This window comes from Sorghum bicolor, chromosome 7, assembly GCF_000003195.3.
Source record: "Sorghum bicolor cultivar BTx623 chromosome 7, Sorghum_bicolor_NCBIv3, whole genome shotgun sequence".
In the NCBI taxonomy this organism is placed as follows: Eukaryota; Viridiplantae; Streptophyta; class Magnoliopsida; order Poales; family Poaceae; genus Sorghum; species Sorghum bicolor.
Genome location: NC_012876.2, coordinates 49,644,957 through 49,651,894, shown reverse-complemented (window position 1 = coordinate 49,651,894; position 6,938 = coordinate 49,644,957).

Sequence of the window (6,938 nt, the reverse complement as noted above, 5' to 3'; positions counted from 1 at the left end):
TCTGCGCGCTGTTTTGTGTTGGTTCATCGGTCGCACGCTTGTACGGTATGGCGGCAGATCCGGCGGGGTGGTTGTGGTGTCATCAGTCGACGTTCCACTCGTCCTTAGGAAGAAATCCTGTTTGGTCGAGGTTCGGACGCCATGTATCGTGGTGGTATCCAGAGCGCTGACCTTGAATGTCTCGAGGGGGTCCCGATTAGACGTCCCATCCTTGTTTCCCGCGTCCTGACATGCCTTGGGTCGTTCGGTGGGAAGGCTGCAAAAAGAGCGATGGGACGGATGCCTGTTCCCTATCACGCCTCCCATGACCTATGTGTTAGGTGGAGAAGCGTCAGGCGCATTTAATGCCCCAAATCGCGTGCGCGCATCAGGCGGCGGGCGGCGTCCTTGCGCTCGACGCCTCCCGGTTCGCGTGAGCCTGTTCTGTATTCGACGGTAGCCAGCGCTCGACGCCTGATCGATTCGCTCGACGCTATTTCCGTGTTCGAGGTTACGGCCGTCGATGGCAGCGCACACGTAAGGCCAGATCGTCGAATCGAGGGCCTCGACCTACGTACGGACAATCTCGTAATGCGCATCGGTGAGGGTACCCCTTACTGATACCCTCGACAGTAGCCCCCGAGCCTCCATTTGAGCGCTAGCGCTCGAGTGGAGGCTTTATTTTGTGGTCGAATTTCCGTGGGGGCGCGCGAGCGACCCCGCGGGGGTAGCCCCTGAGCCTTCGGAGGAGTTTTTGACTCCTTCGAGGATTAGTTGTCCAATTCGCAGAAGCGCTTTCGACACCAGTGGTGGAAGGTTCTGACTGGCTCGTTTTGCCCGGGGGTTTCGACGTACTCTCGATAGAGCGAGCATCTTCCACCCCAGATTGAGTTCCTAGCGGGTAGTCCAAGTGAGAACCTGTGCCCCTTTCGAGGGGGTCAGCTGTAGCCCGGAGGCGTTCTCATAAAGCGGGATCGACGTGGTCGGGGATACCAGTCTCATTCGATAGAGTCCGGCGGCTCGATGCCTCCCGTCGGGGGGATTCCTCTCGACTGTCTCGACCCTACCTTGGATATCGCTAGCGAGTCCTCGAGGCGGGCCTCGATCTTCAACCGCTCGCTGGGGATCCCTGACTTTGGCGCTCGAGATCGGCTGTCGAACCCTTTCGGCGGGCCAGCCATCGACCTCTCGAGACTCTCGCGGGTACGCCTATTGGCTTACAAGGTAAGGAAGTGGCCGTGGCGGTTCGCCTTTCTGCCCGTTGGGCGCGCCTTTTCAGGTGGGTGACGTTATGACACTGTGTCGACGTGGAATTCGGAGCGCCCCGCCTGTGTGGGGAAAGGGACGGTTAGGCGGCGCATTTAAGGGAGGGAGTTACCTTATTTCTCGGATCTGTCCGTTGGTGGACTGCTGCCTATAAGTACGTCGTGGCACCGCCGCCGTTCCTCTTCCTTCCGCCTTCTCGCTTTCATTCTCTCGTTGCCTTTGCTTTCTCGCTGCTTTAGCTCTCTCACCGTCTCACGCGCACACGCCTCCTCGAGCAGTAGCGGATCCACCGTCCCTCCAGCCGAGATGCCTGTAAGACTCGTCGCCGCTGACGGCTGGCGCCCGTCGTCGATGACGGAGCGCCGGTTGTTAGAGCTTGAGAAAGAGGGACTGCTGCGCCGCCGTACCTCGCTATCGTCGCCGGAGTGGATCGCGCCGCCGGCTAGTCACAGGGAGCCCCAGCCGCCCGAGGGCTACGTGGTGTCGTTCGCCAAGTTCCACTGCCACGGCCTGGGCGCGCCCCCGAGCCGCTTCATGCGGGCCCTCTGCTTCCACTATGGGGTGGAGCTCCAGCACTTCTCCCCGAACGCCATCACCGTCGCGGCGATTTTCGCCGCGGTGTGTGAGGGATACTTGGGGATGATGCCGCACTGGGAGCTGTGGCTCCATCTCTACAGGGGCGAGCTTTTCTACGCCCCCATCGGAACCACAAGCGTAAGGAAGCCCGTGCGGGCGGGATGCCTCAATCTTGTGCAGAAGACGGGGAAGACGGACAGGCCGTGGGAATACATCCCGGTGGGGTTATCGACCAACCACGCCGGCTGGGACTCCTAGTGGTTTTACCTGCGGAATGACGACAACCTCCTGCCTTCCTACTCGGGCCGTCTGATCATGGAGCGTCCAGCGGATTGGACATACGGCGTCGTCCAAGCTAATCAATCTCGGCTCGACCCCCTCCTCGACGCCCTGAAGAAGCTTCGCCAGGAGGGTTTGACCGCCGCTCTCGTCCTCTCGGCCGTCCATCACCGGAGAGTTCTCCCATTGATGTCTCGACCGTTGAAGATGGACGAGATGGGCCCTGGCGTCTCATCTCGGGACCTCGAGGCGTGCTGGATGTCCAACAAGGCTCCGGCGGACGACGAAGTCGCGGCCCGAGTCAGGGCTGCAATTGCCGGTGATTTTCAGCCGGAGCATGTTAATGGCTTTCCCATGAGGCCAGATGCGGGCTCGATCGATCTAGTACGCTTTCTTCTCGCGCGCAGCCTCGATTCTGGGTTTCCTTTCTCCCCCCCCTTTTTTTTAAGTCTGCCATTGTTTTGGCAGGGACGGATCGATGTCCGATCCTCGAGGCCTCCGGTAAAGGAGGACGAGGTCGATCGCGACAAACGGCGCCAATCTGCCGAAAAGTTAAAGTCCGCCAAGGACTCTGCAAAGAAAGGGGAGAAGAAGAAGAACCTCCACCGCCAAGCATTAGAGGAGCGTCGAGCCAAATGTAGGCAGAGGGGGGAGCCTGAGGAATTATCCCCCAACGACGACGATGATGACGACGAGGGCAGCGACGACTCTGAGGGGATGGCGTCACGCCTTGACCGAATCCTCGAAGGTCCGCCTCGAGGCGACGTCGACGCCCCCCGGTCGGAGACTCCAAAGGAGGGTCCGAGCGGATCTCTCCGCCCTCAGGCCGACACCCCTCCTGCGCCCAAGGCTAGTCAAGTCGCGCCGCGCCCTCCCACGGCGCCCAGGGAGAGCGGTCGCCCGGGGCCACTGACTCGCGGTCACGCCGCGGCCTCCGAGAAAGGAGAGGCCGGCCGCAGGAGTGCCAGTCCCGTCACCCGCCAGGCGGGAACTGACGCGCCTAGGCCCGCGCCTGCCCTCGAGGGATTTGGAGCCCTGACGCGGGGTGGCTCGAGGCCCACCGGCCGGGGCGGCGGGAGGCGAGCTGTTCTCCCTGTGGGGTAAGCCTTTTCGATGTTGTGGCTTTTGTCTTCCTGCTCCTCTACATTTCCTCACATGCCGATCTTTTCTCAGGCTAAAGCGGACCCTCGAACAAGCCCAGCCGTCTATGGCAAAGAGGCTCAAAACGGGAGCCGCCTCCAAGGAAACAGGTTCGTAGTTTATTTCTGGGCCTTTACCCTTTGCTTTGTAGGCTCCTCCGACTCCCAACCTCCAGCTGGCGTCGAGAGGGCTCCGCCTCGTCCCGTGCCTACCCCGTCGCCGCCGACTTGTGGCGAGGCGCCCCAGACGCAAGCGTCAGAGGCAGCCCCCGAGCCTCCTCAATTGGGGGTCGAGGGGGAACCCATCACCATCAGCGATACGTCTGATGGTAACGAAGCGTCTGGGGGTGCCCGCCCTATGGAGGAGGAAACGTCGGCCTCCCACGTCGCGGGACGGATTCCTTGGCCTGCTGGCCTTCGAGCTCTCGAAGAGCAAAGGAAGATGGAGGAGGGGGAGGAGCGGGAGCGCGAGGAGATGCGGCCGTCACTGGAGCAGCAGCAACAACAACAACATCAGCAGGAGCAGCAGCAGCAGCAGGAGCAGCAGTAGCTGGGGGGCCAAGAGGACGAGCTGCTCGAGCCCCCGCCTCAGGGTTTGGCCCAACCGGCGCCACTGGCGCCGCAAGAGCCCGGCGATCAGGAGGAAAATCTGCCGGTGTACGGCCCTCCCACCCTAGCGTGGCTCCTCCCGGGGGCGGCTGCCGCGATCCGGGCAGAGTCGGGGCGGGCGGACGGAGTGGTGGCGCTTGCCTGTATGATGCACACCCCCACCGACCCTGAGTCAGAGATCAAGAGGACGATCTACGGCATGGACAGGATCGCACCAGGGTTCCTCCGGGAGCGTCGCGCGTGGGAGGACCGCTTTCCCTCGGAGGAGGATGAGATTGGGTCGTCAGGGAGCAAGGACGGCACCTGGAAGACGGTGGACGACGACGGGCGGTTCCCTTGCCTCGTCGACCTGTTCCTGCGCCACGGGGGTTCCCTCGAGACCGTCGAGAACCTTATCCGCGGCGTCAAGGCGCGGGCTGATCGGGAGATGGAGAACTGGTGTCCCGATCGAATTCGTATCCGAGCTTCCACCGACCCGTCCGAGCCCAATATTTTCCTCGACGCCAAGAAGGAGGCCGAGAAGTGGGAGCATGTCGAGGAGCTCCGCCTTTGGATGAAGCACGTGGTGGGGCTCCTGTCGGACATCATCAACAACGGGCTCGGGCCTACTTATTTTGTAAGTGTTTTTCAATTTTTGGTCTTCGTGGAGCCTTTTGGTTTTGTGCTCTAACTGTCTGTCCACCGGCTCGCAGGATATGAAAGAGACTTCCCGCATCAAGTCGAGCTTCATCCACACCACACGAGGCGGCTGGGAGCAGCTCCCCGTCCTCAAAGATCAACTTCTCGAGTCACAGGAGAAACTCCTTAAAGCCTATAAAGATCTCATAGCGCTCGAGGAGGAGAAGAAGGCGAGGGAGGCTGCCTTGGCGGAGGCTCGAGAGGCCTCGAAGAAGGCGGAGGAGGAGACGACGCTGCTGCGGGAGCGGGCTCTGACGGTCGAGGAGGCTGCATCCAGAGCCCGGGAGGAGGCCCTGTCCTACAAGAGTGTTATCGCAGATCTGGACAAGGAGAAGGGCCTTCTTAAAACTGACTTGGACTCCCTTCGAGAGTCCTTCCAAAAGATGAAGGTGGAGCATGTGAACGGCGAGATCGCCAGGAGCGGAGCGGGCTCAATCCCGCAGGCTCTCTGACGACGTCGAACGTCTGAAGGGAGAGCTGTTGGAGAAGAGCGGGGCCATTGCTCAGGCTGGCAGGGCGATCGAGGATCTCCGCGTTGCCAACACCGAGCTGGCGCACTCCAACAGAGAGATCGAGAGGGCCAACACCAGGCTGGTCGGCGAGAACACGACCGTGGAGGAGACCGTCCGCGGTACGTTTCCTCTGTCGGACTTGGTTTTTCGAGGTGTGCTTGGTTTTTCCTAAGGTTTCTTGTATTGGCATTTACAGGGCTTAAGGACGAACTCCTAGCGGCCCAAGTCGAGGCTCGTAATGCTAAAGCCCAGCTCGAGGCGGAGGTTGCCTTGAACCGTCGCGTACGGACGGCGATAAGCGACCTCTCGACCTCGTGGGAGGTCGAGCCTATGGACGAGTCGAGGGAGGGAGCTCGAGGCAACGCACTGGTCGACCAGCTGTGCTACTTGGGCGCGACGCTGAGAGACCGAGTGCGGGACGCCCTCCACATCGGGGTGAAGCGGGCGATGGCAGTTGTCTGCTCGGGCTTCTCCTATGACATGGAGGTGGTGTCCCACGGCTTTGTCACCGACATCTCCAAGACCGACGCGGAGAACGAAGAGAGGCTCCACGCCTTGATCGACGACGCGGAGGCTCCTGGGGAAAGGTTGGCCAAGCTGTTTGAGCCAGAAGTACTTCCTCCTGAGACTAGCTCAGGCGCGGGCGAGGATGGTGAGGGTCGAGACGCAGATTGAGGCCTGCGAGCCTACTTTGGGTGCCGAGGCCCTTTGTATAGTATTTTGCCACGCTATCTTGTGTAATATTGTGTTTTTAAGTGACTTATATCGTTCGTGAATGTTTGCCCGTTTTTCCGCTCGAGACTCCTTTGTTACCTCTTGCTCCTATGTTTGTATTCCTCGTTTGATCTTTTGTTCAAGGCGATCTCGATTGCCTCGAGGGTGAGGAGGCGAGTAGAGTTTCCGTAGTCCGGGGGCGTAGGAGTTCTCAGGCTCGTCGTCTCTCGGCCCTTAAGGGGCTCGAGGCGCCTCTACTACTCAATCGCACGAGGTTTACTAATAGGAGCGAAAGGATTACTTGGTTTTCTCGATACTTGGGGGGGCACCCCCCTGCTAGCCCCCGAGGGGGTATCGACTATGATGGGTCATAGTTGGTACTCCCTTCTAGCGACGCGATTTCAATTCGTGAAAAAGTAAATTGCTTCGAGGGAAAGATCTTATTTATTCATGCATTCACTCGCAAGGCCTTGGTACAGAATGTACATGAGAACATAAAGCTTTGAAATTCTAGGGATAGAATCGACGTAGCTGTTCGATGTTCCACGCGTTGGTGAAGATCGCCCCCTTTTCATCCACGAGCTTGTATGTCCCCGGCTTCAAGACCTCGGCCACCACATACGGGACCTCCCAAGGTGGGGTCAGCTTGTGGCGTCCTTGATGGCTTTGCCGGCGTCGTAGGACAAGGTCACCCACGTTGAGGTCCCTCTTGCGCACATGCTTGTCGTGGTAGCGTCGAAGTTTCTGCTGATATCTGGCAGAGTTGAGGAGGGCCATGTCTCGAGCTTCCTCGAGCTGGTCGACCGCGTTTTCTTGAGTCTCCTTATTTGATTGCTCGTTGTATGCTTTGAGTCGAGGTGACCCGTACTCGAGGTCCGTTGGGAGCACGGCCTCAGAACCGTAGACCATGAAGAACGGGGTGTATTTGGTGGCCCGGCTTGGCGTCGTCCTCAAACTCCATAAGACCGAGGAAAGCTCCTCGACCCACTTCTTGCCAAATTTCTTCAGGCGATTGTAGATTCTTGGTTTGAGTCCCTGCAAAATCATGCCGTTGGCACGCTCAACTTGGCCGTTAGTTCGAGGGTGAGCCACCGCGGACCAGTTCACATGGATGTGATGTTGATCGCAGAAGTCCAAGAACTTTTTGCCGGTGAACTGGGTGCCGTTGTCGGTGATGATCACGTTA